The sequence below is a fragment of the Alosa pseudoharengus genome, unplaced genomic scaffold, assembly GCF_046254945.1.
Source record: "Alosa pseudoharengus isolate Yale_2024_CS ecotype anadromous, Long Island Sound unplaced genomic scaffold, YU_APseudo_1.1 YU_APseudo_1.1_scf_18, whole genome shotgun sequence".
Taxonomy (NCBI): Eukaryota; Metazoa; Chordata; class Actinopteri; order Clupeiformes; family Clupeidae; genus Alosa; species Alosa pseudoharengus.
The window spans coordinates 217,934-237,178 of NW_027468650.1; the positions used below are offsets into that span (position 1 = coordinate 217,934).

Below are 19,245 nucleotides of genomic sequence, written 5' to 3' on the forward strand. Positions count from 1 at the left end.
TCAAAGTACGCAAGTGTCCAAATTTTATTCCTGCACAACAAAATTAAATCATCTCAGTCATGAAATGCTTTGCATACATTTAAAGGTAAGAAATTATACCTGTTTCAAAAAAATTGTGCTCATTCATGTATACCATCTGCTCTACAGACTGCAGGTTGGGTTGATAGACAGCAGACATCAAGTGGTGTGACCATCCAATTCAGTGATAATTCAGTGGCCTGTACTCTCAGAAAGGAAGAAGAGGTTCTGTATGTTGCCACAGTCTAAACGACTTGAATAATGTATTCCAAATTCAATCTGGTTGCTGATATTTTCATTTAATTCAACAATGGTTTGAGTTGTACTTTACCAAGATACGGCCACTGGCTTTACTTAGACAAGATGAAGATACGGACGACGAAGGCTGCTTCCTTCTAGGACCGAATGGTGGTCCCATTGCAAACACAAAAACAGATTTACAACGTCTTTGTGTGTGTGTGTGTGTGTGTGTGCACAGTACATATACTTACAACTTCCACACACACACACACACACGTACACTGTATAAGTTGATCCACAGACACCAGCTAGAAGATGTTTAAATTGGATCAGGTTCTATTTTTTTTTTTTTCACAGTTCATGTCATGCATACATAGGTAAAGCATATTTATCTTTCCATGTTGTCAGTTGTGAGCAGAAAACTCAAAGCAGTGAGCCGATTCCAGAGGATACACAGACAGCTAGTGGGATGTGTGTGCAAGCAGTGGTATATGTTCTTCCAAGGTCTGTGTCATGCACACCAGTGTAAACCATATGTATTTTTTTCCCATTTACTCAGTTGTGAGCAGACGACTCAAAGCAGTGAGCCGATTCCTGAGGATACACAGGTGGCTGGTGAGAGGTGTGTATTGTGTTTGCAAACAATTATCTTTTAAGGTCCCTGTTACACCAATGTAATGCACATTAATTTCCCTATATTCTCAGTTGTGAGAACATCAGTCAGAGCAGTGTTTCCCAAAGACTGGGCACAGTCGCACGGGGGACAGCGTGGACATCTCATTCGCAAAATGAAACATTTCTGTGCGGACCTCGCAGTTGCAAAATGCAAGGGACATCAGCCTAATCAGCTCTTCAACTTGAAATCCAGTCAACTAAAGCAGGCATCCGTATGCGGACATGGCTATTCAATTTGCGTCATAGGCTGTAGATAGTTTTGATTGTAGATGCACTCTTTAAAGTTAATAGCAACCTCCTCACATTCCTTATTTCGGATTTAAAACGCTCAACAGTGCATTATTAGGCTACAATTTAAAAGGACATTTTAAACGCTATTATTTCCTCTCGTTTTCCACCTCGCAAACTTTAAAGGCGCATTATCTTTTGACTATTACGCGAAAGCCTCTTGTTCTGATATTTATTCATTTCACATTCTTACAATCTGGTGAAAGGTATGTGCTATATGAATGAGTGAATGCTTTAATGTAGCGCTTTTGAAAGTACACCCAGCAGTCCTGAAATTAACCTATTCTCATAGCTCTTCCTCAGCTTTGAATACAACAGCTCTTGACCAGTTTGAAACATTTGTTGAAATGTTTTCCGTCACTCTCAACGACGAACCACCCACAAAAAAGAGGAGGATGAGCGCTGGATTTGAAGGCCGTGACGTTTATGACAAGTGGAGAGGAGAGCAGTACAAGATGCGCTTAAATTATATCCTCGGTAAGCATCATGCCATGCATCATGTCATAAGTGTCATGTCTTTGAAAACAAAACAGAATGTTGTAGATACTCTAAAAGAGAAGGTGTGCTGATTTTCATTGTTTCTGTACTGACACCAGCTTACAATTCCATCTCAGCTCACATTGGCAGGCATCAACCGACTTTGGACAAAGTCCGTCTCGTCATCTCCAAAGAAAAGTGGCACGCAAACCTCCCGGACCTTAAGGATATTCTTCAGGCTTGGATATCTGAACAGAAGACGAGCATTGAAAAGGATGGCAAAATCATAAAGGCAGTTTCGGAGCAAAAATGGAAAGGGCTTCAGATCCAGGACTTTGGTGGAGATAAGGGAAAAGGTGAGCAAACAAGAAACATAACAAATGAAAAGCAATGTCAAGATTTGAAATGGACATGGCCGTAAATATTCTAGTCTGTTCTGTTGTAGGTGTCGTTGCCACCATGCCATTCACCAAAGGAGATGTCCTTTGTGACTACCATGGCCGAATAATCCCGGCATCTGAAGGAAAGAAATTGCTTGCAGAACAGCAGAGTGGAGAAATGGGCTATCTTTTTTTTTTCAAGACCAGAGGTGGTGCCAGTCTTTGTATCGATGCACAGACCTTCCCTTGTGAATGTCACCCTCTCAAAGACACATTTGGGAGGAGGATGAATCATTCTAAAAAGAAATTCAATGTCAAGCCGGTACATTTCCTATTGAAATTCCCTGATGGTTGCAGAGACACTATACTGTTCCTGGCATCAAAGGATATCCAGTGCAATGACGAAATCTTGTGGGACTATGGCGTAAACAAGACATCATTCAGAGGTGAAGGTCTTGACTTGGACTGGTTAGATGAATGAGACAAACATTTTTCTGGTGTTTGCTGACATTGCTATGCTGGATCTGCCTCCTATACAGTGGGCATCGCTTTCAAATGGCCACTTCAGCCGTGCATTACGAGGCGTGAAGCTTTAGTACCACTTTCAGCCACTGTGCGTCGCTCTGCCACTGTACATCGCTCTGTCAGTAGCCTGACTGCCGCCCCCTCTGAAAAAGCAGGAGGCTACCAAACATAATTGTTACCGAGAGGAATCCCAGCCTACGAATTCAATAACAAAATAAATCATGCATAATTAAACATTACCTCGATTAAGGCTACTTGGGTATGGCTTAAGGCTTGACTACACGGTGGTAGCGAAAATCGAAATCTGCTATGTTATTGTCAGTGTTGGGGGCAATGCAACTACGCAAATCAAAGCAGTGTCTTAATTTGCCCTTCTTCTTGACTGCAATGTAGTCAATTGACTGCTTGACATGTCATTTTTATTTTTCTGTACAATAAACAAATACATCTGCTTTATGCTTTATTGGCTGACTGCAGACGCGCCACTTCCCTCCCGATATTCCAAGATTAAGATAGTAGCCTATACAAAAAGCATACTATCATAAAAATTCGTTAAAACGAATAGCTATTTGCAATTTGACAAAACACTGGTCCTCATTTTGCGAATGCAAGGACTATATGAGCCTGTTGCATTTAGTTAGATGTCCGAGTCACGCATGTTTGAAAACCACTGGCTCGTAATCACAATAATTTAACACACGACAGTTGGATAGCCTACTTCATCATGTCCCCATGCCTACATTTTTGTGAGTAGCATAGAGATCGTTAAAAACAATAAAGTAGCCTATGTCTCTTCGTTTGGGACATCGAAAACTTATATTTTTAATAGGGTAGACTACCGTCGGAGATGCTGACTGGCAAAGGCCTCGGGATAACACGTTATCTCCACTATCATCAGTCATGCCCCTTGATCAAAGTGGGGAATTGAATAAAAGTTTGAGAACCACTGGCTTAACAAGTTATGGCCACCTTACACCAAACAACTTTGACAAGATTTGGGAAAGATTCTTAAAAGATTGTAGTCTTTTAACTAATGCCCCCCATTCAAGCTTTACTCAAAAGACTCCAGTCTTTGAAGAATCTTTCCCAAATCTTGTCAAAGTTGTTTGGTGTAAGGAGGCCATTACCTGCAGTCCAGAGCAATATTCTGATGATCGGCGATAATATCGACAAATGTTTGTTTTCCAAAGTAAGAATTTCACTTGACCATGCACCTTCGACAATGAATAGCTCATTACACTTGTTACTGTTAAACGTAGGCCTACCTGGTATCATTACAAACATTATTCTGTGTCCTAAAACTGGCATATTTTATGGCATTGTGTCATGTAAATTCGTTGCAAAATCTAGAGAAATGTGTGAGGTGGTCAGCGGGGGACAATAGAGACACACATTGGATTGTGTTATTACTTGAACATTCCACACATATACACAGCTGTGGTAGCCTAGGCCTATCAGGGGCAGGAGGATTACTGTTAGCGCAGGCTTTATATAAAATTCTTCAACAGAAGGCCTCGAATGCAGGCTTGCCCTGTGGTTTGCGCAGCCTACAGTAAATAACAGACCGCCACAATGTGCGGTATGATGCTTTTTTACGAGCAAGATGTTTTTGGTGCCCTACGCACACTGCATGTTCTTAAATAACAATGATCGATCATCAGTAATATTCGACCATTAATTTGTGTAAATGGGCAAGCGTGACCACCTTGATTGGCTGATGATTGTAACGCGGGCATGATTCCAAACACCTCCCTTACGATAATGAGTGACAGGTGACAGGTCTCAGAATGCGTGCGCTACACAAGGACGGAAGATGATGAATAACTGGGGCCGTAGGCTATTCAGAAAGGCTTTTATCTTACCACTAGGAGTAGGCTACTCCTAAATCGCACTAAAAGATTTTAGCTTGGAGTTTTCTCTTAAAAGTTATTCACAAAGCCTTTCAGACAACTCCTAAACTAGGAGTGAGTCTTCGTTGCTATTCATGGGTTTCATCAGGTCCCTTTCCACAGGTGTATTAATCAAGCACCATGCAGTCTGCATTGATAATTAAGGTGCTTGATTTTATACACCTGTGGAAAGGGACCTGACGAAACCCATGAATAGATGACTCCTGCTCATGCACGAGCTTGACTGAAGTGACCACCTTGATTGGCTGACGATCAAGGCGGGAATGATTCCAAACACCTCCCTTCCGATGATGAGTGACAGGTCGGAGAATGCGTGCGCTACACAAGTAGTCAGAAGGACGGAAGATGATTAATAACTGAATAAAAAGGCCTAGCCTAAATGAATAAAGAGTAAGGCAAAACAAATAACCTAGTAGCCTAATGAAACATAGGCCTATGGATTGATGCAGTACCTTTGCAACATTATTAAATTAATCTGTCACCATATGCCTAGGCTACGTTTGCAAAGAGAACATTTTAATTTGATTCACAATGAAATGTTACATTTAATTTACATGTTAACAATGAGTAGTTTTGGTTGTTGTTGGTGGCGTTATTGCATTCCTTTTATGAATGCAAAATTGTTCCCTCGCGATTGGAAGCTCCTGTTGCCGCATAGCGCATTTCAGAACATCGCAGCGTAAAATGCCACAAAAAGCTGTTTATGAATAGGTCTTAGTGAGTTAGGAGTCCTCTCATCCCCCAGACTTTTAGGTGCTACTTTTAGCCTTAAAATTCTTTGTGAATACGGCCCCTGAATAAAAAGGCCTAGCCTAAATGAATCAAGAATAAGGCAAAACAAATAGCCTAGTAGCCTAATGAAACATACGGATTGATGTAGTATCTTTGTAACATTATTAAATTATTCTGTTCCTATGCATACGTTTGCAAAAGAGAACATTTTAATTTGATGCACAATGTTACATTTAATTTACATTTTGACAATGATTAGCCATAGTTTTGGTTGTTGTTGGTGGCGTTATTGCATGTTAGTTATGCCTACAATGGAAAATTGCTTCCTCACTATTGAAAGCTGCATAGGATTTCAAAACACTGCAAAATGCCGCGGGTTTGTGAATAGGTCTGTGAGTTCTTTTAAAGGAACACGCCACCCAAAATCAGTAGTGATATATGTTCTTACCGTAACTTTCACGAGTTGAGTCGTACCTTTCCCGCGTCAGTAGGTGCACTCAAACGCTCTGTCGCGCGGCGCGAATGTGTTAGCATGTTGCTATGCTAGCGGGCTCTGCCGTGGCCGTAGAGAGAGGCACATAGCAGTATTCAAACACCTCCACGTTTTACCTACTTAAATACAGTTGCACGAGTAGTTGATGAAAAATGTTAGGGCACACAACATGAAACGTGACGATTTTCCAAGCGAATAAACATGAGAACTACAATGTGTGGCGCAATAGCACTTGGGAGTACTTCGACCTAGCGTGGTAATATTATTAACACCTAATTGTAGATCCTATCCACCCATGGAGTTTAGAATCCATGCTGGATCGACCCTCAGCCTCTCCCTCCCCTCTGAGCGAGAGAGGCACACACACTAGAGATGCGCTGATGGGCTATTATTTCAACCATAACTGCATAGCAAAACTTATCATCCATCAGCCATCCATCAGCACCAAAGTTTGTTGACCAATTTTCAAAACTGCACCTGCCCACCATCCGCTGGTTGTTTTAATGTAGGCTATATGGGTGATGCAGCGCTGCTGACGTGAGGCTAGAAAGCCCTTGCCTGTTCTAGAAAGACTGATGTAATGCAGCAAATATATTAAAAGGCAAAAGTCGTACATTGGCTAGGCCTATCCCCAGAATATCAGCAGCAAACTCAGTCTCTGTCGCGCAAAACAGTCTCCAAATAAAACGCACATCGGCCTGTTGCCTATTCTGCCAGCTTGTGACAATATATCGTCCAAAATGCTTGATTGCATTGCATTCTCCACATTTTTAGCTACATTTTCATGTACCACATCAGCATTTTTGTTCAGTGAATCTTTTGTAAATTGCTTTACAATTACCGTCGGGCCCTTGTCAGCAGACTTCGGCTTGCCTCTTGCCATATTCACTCCTTGTCTTCCGATGTCATTTCTGAGTCATCTACAGATGTTCACCTCCCTAATAGAACAAATTTGGTAAAAATAAAAACAGGAGCATATTTGTTAGCTTTAACTAAAATGTGAACGGTGGAAGCTATAACGTTATGACCATCAACAATGAGTCACGGTATTCATGCCCTTCATGACACCCATGATGGGTTTCATCAGGTTCCTTCACACAGTATAATCAAGCACCAGTCTGCATTCATAATCTATTCTAGGTGCTTGATTCTATACACCCGTGTAAAGTGACCTGATGTCGAATAAAATCAGAGCCATAATAGGCTATCTGTAATGCTAGGCCTACTTACTTCTCTGGTTTACGTTAACGTTCTAGTTAAAATGCTGCTGGTTAGTAGGCCTAATGAACAAATGTAACGTTAACGTGCATTAGGCCTACGTTTGATTGTCGTTATCTATCGAAACCTACAGCTAACCGGTCACTGTAACGTTGACGACATATTAACGTTGATTAACAGTGGGTTTCCTTACATAATCAACGTAGCAAGGTGCTAACGTCCTCTAGCCTATTTCACTAATGTTAAAACGTTAACGTTACCTAACGTTAGTGTAGTTTATACGTTTCATACATTCATACATATATAACGCTAACGTTACATAATGTTTGACGACATAAATGACTCAAATACCAAAAACCGGAACACTTACCTTGTCTGTAATTAGAGAAATGTGCCTCTGAATGAGAGTTTCACAAGCAAATAAAGTGACCACGGCGCAGCAGCCGAAGACGTTCAGCAGATTCACAGCTCCAGGTAGCTCTGCTACTGTTGATTGCCTTCAGGTGGAGTTCACGTCATAATGCTAAAAGTTGCCGCCACGGCGGTCAATGTTAACTCTATGAGAATTTCTTGCTCTTTTATCATAAATATCTAAAAAAGTATAAAGTTCACACATGTGAAAAAACATAGAACAAATCTCCGTTACAAGACCTTTGTAGGAGTGGTTGAATGACGTTGAACGGTTCAGTGGTTTTAGAGCCTTTGAACGTCAAATTTGGTCGGAAGAAGAATAACAATAATATTAAGAAGAACAGCGATAATAGTCCATTGCATTTACATGCAATGCAATTATCAGCAGTAGGCTATTACAGCTAGTTCGCCAAAATCGCAAAGGAATCAGCAAAAGGTAAGCCCATGGAAACTTGATTTGTTGGATGATAAAGTTTATCAGTGCAGTGATGTTAAGGCCTGTAAACGAAGTCTTTGGGGTCACTTTTAAGAGAGCCCCGTGCGAAGGGATGGAGTGAGAGAAAGCGGAGAGGTTTTTCGAACTGAGAATGAGATGCGTGTGGAACGTGCTGTTGAGACTGGAGCTAGTCATATTCAAAATAATGCAAAAATAAATCCGCAGATAAAACCAAAATCCTCGTTCATTTGCTAACCACTTTCAGATAGAATGTTAGGGATTTAGCCCCGAAGTTACGGATAACTTCGGCTCTGGAGTGGTAACAAGCTCCCTGTTCTCCGACTAGGTCAGAAGAAAAAAACAGTAAAGGTTAACGCTATCAAACAAACCCACATTTTTCTCCAGTAACTGTAATGTATTACTGTTACATTTATTTTGTAATTAAATTACGTAACGCAATTAGCCTACATGTAGCCTATCTCATTAGTCCCCAACACTGAGCATCAGAGACGTCTCTATCCTGCCGGTGAGATACATACCTATAGCCTTTTTTTTTAAACCTGTTTTAGGCTTACTATTAGAGCTCCGCGAGTTTTTGTCCCAGAGACATAAAAGTATCGTCTAAAATGTGAATCTTCTAAAATGTAAGATTAAATATGTTGTCAAAGATTTGTAGGAAGCAAGAAACCAATTTTTACCTGCTCCTAGGTAGATCACCAATGAGATCGCGGGGGGTGCTTCACACACAGACACACACACACACACACTTTAAGATACACCCCTTTTGTTGCTGGGGACAGTGGTAGACACACAGAAAGTGAGTGACTAAATCAACTTCTTACCACTAGCCATGAACCTCACTGTTTGCGTGCTATATTAGCACATTAGCACATGTGCATAACCCCTCCCTCCTGTGTATACTGTTTTTTAGAATTGATTAAAGGAGACATATTATACCTCTTTTTAAACAAGTTAGAATAGGTCTATGGGCTATACAAAACATGTTCATAAAGTTTTTTGCACAAAATCAATCTCACATAAAGAGATCTCTGCAGCCTAATTCTTGCCAGCTTCAGTCCCTTTCAGAATGAGCCGTTTAAGGACTCTATCACTTTTATGCAAATAAGCTACTGCTGACCACGCCCCACCTGTCAGATGTTTACGCTGTGTGAAAACCTCCACTGCTTGGGTGAAAATGACAGAATACAGAGGCGCACTCTAGCCCAACATTTTCGACCCAGAGTCGGACCCAGATCAAGATGAAGAGGAGCCACCTGCAGAAACACCTTCACGAATGCTGCAAGCAGTTTCTAAATGGTTTGTTAACTTTTTAAATCAATGTATTTGCTATCTCTCCTACGTGCCAAATTAGTCTTGGCTATTAGCCTTCACCCTGTTCAGCCTGTTACGAAGTAAACGTAATGCAATTTTTCGTGACAAAGCCAGTCTTTTTACAATATTTAACATTTGCTTGTATTTGAAACTTCACTAGATTCACAGCACTTGATTAGCTTATATTATTAATTATATAGGTGTGCGTGTGGAAATTGTTGGGCAATGCCAACTGAGGCAGAGTATATGCTGCCAGGAGATTCCACAGGTAACTTTTCTAAGATACAGAAAGGCCTGCAAATATCTTACCGTGTTACTAACTTATTTACAAATGAGCTAGCGAGTATGCTGCCATATTACTCACTCATTTACGAATAATGCTAGCGACTGTGCTAGCATAGCACTCACCTTACCATACCATTATAGATCACATGACGTCTGCAGCAGACGGGTTTATACCCGGTGTGCCTGAATGTTTATTCTCTTCAGAACGCACTGAACATATACAGAGCTGACCATGGGGCCTTACGGCTACGGGGAATAGAGCAGTATGTGTTATTTATTAAGCTACTTATTAGTTTTCCCCAGTGTTTATGAGAAGTGACAGGCAACCGTTTTTATCAGCAAAAGCAGATGTTAGTCTTACTAATGTTCATAGGTCACTAATGGCCTTACACACCAACACATGCCCCAATTGTTGTTTTCTTTCTTTTTATGTATGGCTATTGTCTGCAAATTCAGCAGGTATCAAACATACACTCGTGACACATTTAAATATAAATAAAATTACAATATATTTATTAGACAAAACAGAAATAAAACATGACATATGCAATATGACAATTGCACTTTGTGCACTTTGCACTTTTGACAGAACTGACAGATTATGTAACCTGCTAACTACTGCAATGTTTTTTTTTTTTTTTTTAGTCGTTACAGATAGCTTGCCTACAGGAGCTTTGTCAGTTGGTGTTGGGGATTCCTTGGATGCAGAATAACGGCTCCCACACACAGCTGCGTGCTTCGCGTTGCTGGAGACGCATCCCATTCACTTTACATGGGCTCACGTGATCCGTTGCCGAACTGAATTGTGGGTCCGTCGCGTCGCGTTTCTCCCGCCGCTCGCGTTGAGGAGTTCAGCTGTTGCTGCACCGACAGACGGCACCGGCCAATCAAGCCAATCTACGGACGGCACCAACCAATCACATTACGGTTTTACTTCAAGTCATTTGCATAGCTACCGTCGGGAACACCCACTGGCATGCATTGACGGAACGCAGATGTGTGTGGGAGCCGTAAGGGTCGTCATCCCGTCATGTGTGGTCCTGCGTGTTCGTCGGGAGTTTCCTGACAGCCAAGGACAATACGTGGGCTTCAAACTGCCTCCCCTGGATTGAAGCGAGACACATAGTTGGCGATCACCTCCTCCTCCTTCTCTGGGTGCTCAAACTCTGAGGACAGGTCCAGAGGAATCCTTATTTTCAGGAGTTCCTCCCTGTGTGCTTCTTGGTCCACAAAGACCTCGCCCATGATGAAGCCCATCAAGTGTTCCACATACCCTGTGCAATATTTCACAAACACTTCTGTAACTATGTACATAGTTTGTAAAGTATTTCATTGTACATTTATTTATTGTTTTGTTCATTGTAAAGACACCATAGTGCAATAGGATGCAAAATGAACAGATCTTTTATTGTTGATAAATAAAAAATTATGTAACTTACGGAATGTTGTCTCGGTTTTGATGGGTTTCACCCTGCACTCTCCCTGTACTTTGGGAAATGTATCCTGTAGAGAGGGTCCCCAGAGGATAAGGTGGCCTGGTCTCGTGCAGCATCCTCATTGTAATGCAGAGCAGCCAGGTAGAGTCTTGCGCAGTAAAGAGAAACCAAACATGAAAATAATGGCATGCACATAATATGCACGTTTACTTTGAGCTAAAAACTAAGGCTACAACTTCTTGCACTGTCAGTACTATATCTCGCGTTATTTACAACAGCAAACATTAGCCTAGACCAAGAGCTTACTGGCCACCTTCATTGTAGATAACATGACCATATCTAACTCCTTATCAGTAAGGACAAAACGACTACAAATTGTGACAAACCCTTGCAGCTTAAATGAAATAGAGCTATAGGGGAAATGTGCAAACACTGGATAACGTTATAAAGTGAGGCTACAAGCTAACATTAGCTTATACTAAGGGCTTTTAGCTGTTGGTCGCCTCAATTGTTGATAACATGACAATATTTAATGGAGGTCTAGCGTCTAGACAACATTTTCAAATCATTACTTTCAGATATTATTGACTGGGATTGTCAAATATGACTCGATCGGCTGTGTGCTGCATTTGCAATTTGGAATGGAGGAAATGCTCACTCCAAGCAGATGCAGGGCTAAAGTTAGCCGTAATGTTTGCGTTAGCTTGTGCTAAATGGCAAAACACGAACAGCCTAACGTTAGTTCATGCTTAACTGCGATAGAAACACAAAAGTCATTATTTGAAAGTACTTACATGTCTCTCATCTTGTGACTTGCCACGAACAGTAGGTACAGATCCCTCTGTCAAACGAAGTTTGATGGCTAATCCTGCAGTGTACTATCCTAAGTTTTCAAAGCAGTCTGTCTTGAAGTGGTTCACACACACCACAACATTTTTGCCGACTGTTGCTGGAACATGGCCATCGACAATGAAGTGGAGCCACTCGGTTCTTCTGTCGTCTTTGGCTGGGAGAAAGTGCAAGGATTTGTGTTGTTCTGTGCAGCCAACAACACAACACTTCATGTGTGACTTGCTCTTGCTTGTAGTCATTGAGCTTGGTGTCCGTGCTCGTTAGACCAGCAAACTAATGGCGATCTTCAACTAATTGGGTGGGTGGGGCTATATGGGGGTTGAGAGGTGAGGGGTGGCGCCAGGGTGGTTCTATGCAAATTCCCTTATTTTGACGTCAGGTTAAGGGAGCCAGAAAATGGCTCATAGAAGCCTATGATTCCTGACACCAAAATCGTTCAACTGACTCACAGAAAACGCATGGATGGCTTTTTTGCACGCGTGGAGGGTTGTTAGGAGCAGTAGAGACCCAAATGGAGGTACAAAAGGATGCAAAAAGTGAAATTTGCATAATATGTCCCCTTTAAGTGTTAGTTAGTTAGTTAAGTCTTAATATATTAAGTGTATAATTTGTATTTTAGTATATTTAGTATATTATTTCTCTTCTATATTGCTTAGTTGTGTTTTTATATTATATACTTTAATTACTTTTTCTGCTGTTAGTGAATGTGTGTGTGTTGTATGTATGCTACTGAGACCTTGAATTTCCCCTGGGGATCAATAAAGTATCTATCTATCTATCTAAATTTGCCTCATTCTGTGAAACGTTTGCTTATAACAGTGTCATGTAATAACAGTGTCATTTCCTTTATTTTTCATTTTGATTTCTAGGTAACCCCTGACTTGAAGTGCAAAGGAACAGTGTACATCAATCAACAGGACCTTAACATGTAAATGCACCAGGTTTAGTCACTAACTAGTTTTCATCTGCAGTCCCTGGCAGGTTGATGTTTTAAAAATGAGATTGCACATCCCAGTGATCTCATGACTCTGTGTATGTGGATTGTGATGAACCCCTTTAGGCCTATCCACTCCGTTGTTTCTGCATGTGTTTGCACGTGTCTGCATGAACCAGTTGTAACAGTGTGTAAATCATTGTTTATTTGTTTTTTATAGGGACGGACCTGACAGGCGAATCCTTTACTGTCTCAACTGCAAAAAGCCGTATGAAAATTTGTCCACGCATATGAGAAAGGTCTGCATGAAAAAAGACAGGGAGGAAATGCGGAAAGAACGACTCGGGCAAGCAAAGACATCCCAAAAAGACTGGACCAAGGTGGCCAGAAGTTGGGAATACAGGGAGATTGCTGAGTTGGTGAACAGCACAGATCCCTGCCGTGCACTAATCGACAGATTGGAGAACAAAGGCTTTTTTGTGCTAAATAAGCCAGGATGCTCCACGGCAGATGTCGTGACAAACAAAAATGAAGTGGTATGATTTTATCCTTAACTTGTTTTGTGTGTGTGTGTGTGTGTATTTGTTGTTTTCATTGCTGTTGTTTCTGTAGATGATCCAAGCTTAGGGGTTAGGAAATTTACATAAATAGCTGTTTGTTTGTATTGCAGGTGAACAATGTTCCGGGTAGACCTGGGGAACAGAACTATGTCCTGGACAGGTGAATATTACATTACATTACATTACATTACATGTATGCATTTAGCAGATGCTTTTATCCAAAGCGACTTACAAACGAGGATTAACAATCAAGCTACATAGAGGGAAGTGTGTAGAAGAAAGTAGTGCTGTACAGGGTGGAGAGGGTAATGCAGGGTAAGTGCTAAGACAGGAGGTGCTCTCTAAAGAGTTGGGTCTTGAAGTTTCTTGAAGCTGGAAAGAGACACCCCTGTTCTCTTGTGTGTTCCTCAAAAAGACCAGATCTTGATTTCACAACTGACGATGCTGTGACCTCTGCCACCTATCCCCAGCAGTGCAGTGCTCTAAATATAAACTAAATTCATGTGTGTGTCACACTTCTTTTGTCAACTTTTATATAGCTAAAATCATGAATTCTGGTTAATGATCACTGTGGAATTGTTTTGTGTAAACATTTTGCATTATTACAATATTGTTTATGTCAAATGATTAAAGACATAACAAAAATGTATTTATATAGTGTTGATAACAGCATAATAATAACCACATTCATAATCTCATGTAAAAAACAAACAAGCACAAGGCACATTTTTGGACACATTGGGGACTGAAATGGATTTAAGAACCCCCTGAGATTGAATGTCATCACTGAGACATGGTGAAACACATGGATGCCAATCAACATACATGTGTATGAACACCAGTCAACACTAAGATATTACTCTGTGCTCTTCTGGGAATACTTGATGCAGGCATTTCACATATATTTTTTACATCACTTTGGCTACGCAAGGCTCTGACTTGCACAACATTGACACAATGCAACACAGGACCTCAACAAGCCCCACTCTTTAACTTTTTTTTTTCCTAACGAGGCGCCGTTGGATTCCCGCTGACCTACTCTATCCCATTAGTGTATCGAAGGAAAACCACTTGGTACAGGTTAGGAAGCAGTCGAGGGCCAGGAGAAGGCACTGCACCATCCTCCCTGGAATGTTTTACCCCCACACGTGTCGTTGAAGATGAGGCAGGAGTATCCAAGAGACCCGGGAGTATCCAATCCTCCAGGTCAATCAACTGATTTTCCCACCACGCTCTCATACTCTGGAACGCCCACCACAGATGTTTCATTTTTAACTTCACTTTTCTACGTTTTCTTTGTGTGTGTGTGTGTGTTTTTCCTCCTTTTTTGTCCTTCTCCTATAATACATCCATTTCATTACAACCCAGCTACAGTTATTGTTTTATGCTTTTCTTGCCAGTGCTGAACATGACCATAACATGAGCTGTTTTAAATTTGCTTTAGAAATGACATGTACTTAGTTGCAGCTCTTCATCCTCTGTGGGCCACATGAGCCAGGAAGTACTAACTGTACTTTTCCTGACCATTCCTCTTTAATAATGACTGTATATCACCAGGAAACAACTGTATTGTAATGTGGCGCTGCACAAATGCAGTCTGTAGTCTGGAAGACAGGCCATGAATCTTGCAGAGTTAGGAATGCCATGTTCATTCACTAATGTATTTTTCTCCGTTTCCATTCTGTTAAGTGAGCCTGGTGTTGCCCCAGAAACAAGTGCTGCCACAAATATCACTGAGTTGCCAGATTACAGCCAAGACCCCATGGCTATCCTTGACCAACAGTTCCCGCAAGAGGTTAATATGAATCTAGTAATCAAGTAACAAGTAATTAGAGTTTAGATACTCTGCCCGAGCTCGAGCCCGAATTTGACCCGACCCGCGGGCCGGGTCGGGCCGGGCCGGGTCCTTGATCAAGCTTTTTTTTTTAAATCATTAGCCTACTTGGGTGGGGAGCTAAAGCTATGCCATAGTCAGACTCAGAAATATCATAGCCTATATTTATCAAATTATGCCTAAGTAACAAGTCTATACAACGTTATACAAGTTAGGCTCAGAGTTACAAAATGTCATTTGTAATGTCATCTGCGCAACACGTGTCATGCGCAGCTTCTCCACTCGCACGCATCACACCGGGCCTGCTGTGCTGTAGGCCTATTGTGTAGCTTAAGTGCAACGTGAAACTTGAAGATGTAAAGAAAAAAAATGAAAACAGGAGAAATAACTTAGAGCAAGTTTGGAGAAAAGTCGGAGGTATGCATTTGTCAGGTATGCTTTGTTGCGTGCATTAAGTGCGCACAATGTTCACCTATGACAGCAAAAAGACTTTAAGATGAACATGAAGCAGGCTTGCCATGACAGAAATAATGATAGCCAGCCTTCAATGTCCTCTTTTGTCACTTCTCCAAGCATACACCTGAGAGCGAGGCAAGCCCTCACAGAGAAATGCGTTGAGTTTTGCTGCAGGGACATAATTTTACGTTGTAAGTGACGTTTCTTCATTCGGATTCATTTGCAATCCATTCCATTCTGAATAAACAAACACAGTTTAGCCTACAATCTTCATCCTCCGTTGCATTATTCATTAATATAATTCTAAACGGATTTCTGTAGCTCAAACAGCTCGGAATTGTAGTTGAGAACGTCAGTTATAATGGCCCACGTATTTAAAAAATGTCGGGTTTAAATCGGGCTCGGGCTCATAATTACAGTTAATGTGTCGGGCCGGGTCGGGCTCGGGTAGGGTCGGGCTTGATTTTTTGGGCCCGATCTAAGCTCTACAAGTAATCAAGTGCATTCCCTCTATGTCCCTCCGCAATCTGTGTTCTCTCCAGTCCTGTGAATCCGCTCTTTGTTACTGACTTTAACTGTACATTTTTTGACAAAAGCAGACCATAATTATTCTTTTCACTTCTAATTTTCATGGCTTGTGAATCCCATTTTAGTTTCACTAGAGCAATATCCACATGTCTTCTGTCTTTTTGTTTTTTTTCAGTGCACGTATGACACAATCGATTGGGAGGAGTTTTGAAACCTGTGATGGGGCAGCTCCCCCTCCCTGAGCAGACACTTTGTGTGTGTGTGTGTGTGTGTGTGTGTGTGATGGGGCAGCTCCCCCTCCCTGAGCAGACACTTTGTGTGTGTGTGTGTGTGTGTGTGTGTGTGTGTGTGTGATGGGGCAGCTCCCCCTCCCTGAGCAGACACTTTGTGTGTGTGTGTGTGTGTGTGTGTGATGGGGCAGCTCGCCCTCCCTGAGCGGACACTTTGTGTGTGTGTGTGTTTGTAAATATTGTGTATATAGTTTGTGTTTCATAATAAATATTATATAGTTGTTTTAATTGTTTTTGTTTTAAATAAACTTTTCTTAAAAAAAAAAAACTTGCTATATCCTGCTTTTTTTCTACCTTTAAAAATCTAGACTAGGTGCCTGATATCACTAAATCCCCACAAGTTAGTCACACAACACATCATTCCCTCTCCTCACTTCAAATAAGGGTCATGGGGGTCAAACCAGGGACATCAAGGGGGTCAAACCAGAGACAAGTTCAAAGACCACCTCTAAGGTAGAGACTAGGGTCTGAAATGGACAGTGTAAAACACAGGGTGCCGAGGCTCCTTCCCAACAGGGGGTGCCTACACACCTCCTGATGAAAACAATAGAGGTGCCGTCCTGCGAGAACATGGGGGTTTGACCGGACTGGTAGGTGTGTCTTGGTAGGTGAGGCAAAAACAAATCATTCAACCACTTTATTTGAGTTAGGGTTAGGGTTAGGTGTGAGACAATGTACAACGATCCTCCCCAAACTTGGATTTACTCCAAGCGAGGTTGAAAGGAGGAGTCGAGGGAAATGCACGGGCCGGCGCTTGTTAAGCATTGTCACAAGACCTGTGGTTATTTCTGGTGTGGAAAGCTTTTCTGGGCTTAGAATTCCTCTTAATCCTATCTACATATCAAATTTTTAAGGTGGCGACTTAACGGATCAAAATGGTGAGTTTCTAGAATAATTGGTCATAGTGTTGAGTTTTAGGAGGTCAGACCGTTTTCAGGTTAAATTTAGAATTAAATTTAGATGTAGGATTACAAGAACAGACCATAAAGTGTTGAGTTTTAAGAGTCAGGCCCTACTGGGTTAATTTTAGGATTGAATTTTTAGGTGTAGGGTCAAGGTGAGAAAACCTATTGATGTGGGTTGGTTCCGTTGAGGGTTAAATTAAGGCATAATGTTGCAGTGACAGGTTAAGGTCAGTAATTGGGTAAGATTCAGGGATACAATACACATGTGTTTCGAGTGAGTCTGTAATTGGGTTTGGTATGACATATAGTGTTGAGTTTTAGAAGGCCAGACCGTTTTAAGGTTAAGTTTTAGAATTAAGTTTAGGTGTAGTGGTTACGATAAGAGACCACGCAGTGTTGAGTTTTAGGGGGGTCAGGCCCTTCTGGGGTTAAGTTTAAAATTGAATTTTTATGTGTAGGGTCAAAATGAGAAAACCTATTGCTGTGGGTTGGTTAAGTTAAGGGTTAAGATTAGGCATAATGTTGCAGTGACAGGTTAAGGTTAGTAGTTGGGTTAGATTCAGGGATACAATACCTATGTATTTCGAGTGAGTCTGTAATTGGGTTTGGCTTGACGTGTATTTAGATAAGCCATTTTGGAGTGGGTTGGTACAGATAAGGGTTAAATTTAGGCATACTATTGAGTTTCAGGGGGTATTCAAATTAAGTTTATAGTGAAGAATAGCTTTAGGGATACCTAAAGTAGGAAAGTAAGTGAAACGTTGGACTTTTTTTGATGAATCAGTGACCGGTTAAGATGAGGAATTGGATTAGGTTCAGGGATACAGAAACCATGTGTTCAGAGTGAGTCTGGAGTTGATTTTGATATGTCGTTTAAGAAGTTCTAGACTTCAAAGATTTTTCATGTGTACATGTACAAATAAAAATGAAAGAATCCGACTGTGTTTCTTTGAACAGTCCTATTTTCACAGAATCTAAGTGAGAAGCCCCACCAGACTGTGAAATGTTTTGTAGGACACATCTTCAGTAGTGCTCCTCAGAATCATCGGATGTTTCAGGCCTTTAATCACTATACACCCTCATCTGAGGCGGCCTCGCTATAGGATGATCAGTCCTTAGCGTGTGTCCCCTGTCCAATTGGGTTAATCTATTGCGACAAAAAATTGAGTAAAAATTCGCAGTAAAGGTTGATTGAGTAGAACCATAGTAGAACCTGTGGAGTTGGTTTTAAATCATGATAGTGCTGTTTGTCTTTTATGGGGGGCCCGTGAATGGTATTGTGCACAATCCCCAATGAGGGGCTAAGTAAAACAATTTGAATGTTTTGAGACTCCAGTTAAAGGATACAGAATGTTTGATAGATAAAACATATGGTCCAGCATCTCTGTTTTTATTGTTCCTTAAGTTGAGAGTAGTTTGAAAAGGGTAGGGAGATCGCCGGTTGCGTTAGCTGGGAGTACCCAAGCAGCAAAACACGTTATTTGAACCAAAACAAACGTTTTATTTAGGTTGTATTTTGGTTTCAAATAAAACAGACGTGTTTAGTACGTTCTTTCAACATGTTTTCTGGCACCAGTACAAATAACCATGTTAAAAACGTCCATTGAACGTTGTAACCTGGTGCCAAAAGATACGTGCAAAACCCAACGCATCTAGCACCGATTCCAACTCCAACAGAAGATGCAATTTCGGTTTCAATTTACATCAACTAAAAAACAACGCGAATTACACGTTCAAAATGGGTGAAAATCACAACGTTTTTTCACGCATGTATCTGACACTTACTTTCAAAATTGAATGAAGGTGCTGGTGTGGTGTTATTTTTACACCAAATACTAACGAGGGGAAAACGTGTGGAAAACGTGCCAGACACGTCTGATGTTAACCAGAGGCAAAACTGTGAGCACACCGGCAATTGTGCGACTGCTGGTCCGCGGAGTGAAATTATAAGCCCGGTGCGCAATTGATTGCGCAACTGCGGGCCGACAGAAAAAAACGGTAATCAGGAAGAACAACTTGCTACTTGCTAA

At 41.2% G+C, this 19,245-nt stretch overlaps 1 long non-coding RNA gene across 1 annotated transcript; it reads left to right on the top strand.

Moving 5' to 3' along the window:
• The first annotated feature begins 1,533 nt into the window (after positions 1-1,533).
• Positions 1,534-2,945, top strand: LOC143131547 (uncharacterized). The gene is made up of 3 exons (XR_012988117.1): positions 1,534-1,698; positions 1,836-2,054; positions 2,144-2,945. It is a non-coding gene; the product is annotated as an uncharacterized LOC143131547 (long non-coding RNA).
• The last annotated feature ends 16,300 nt before the right edge of the window (positions 2,946-19,245 follow it).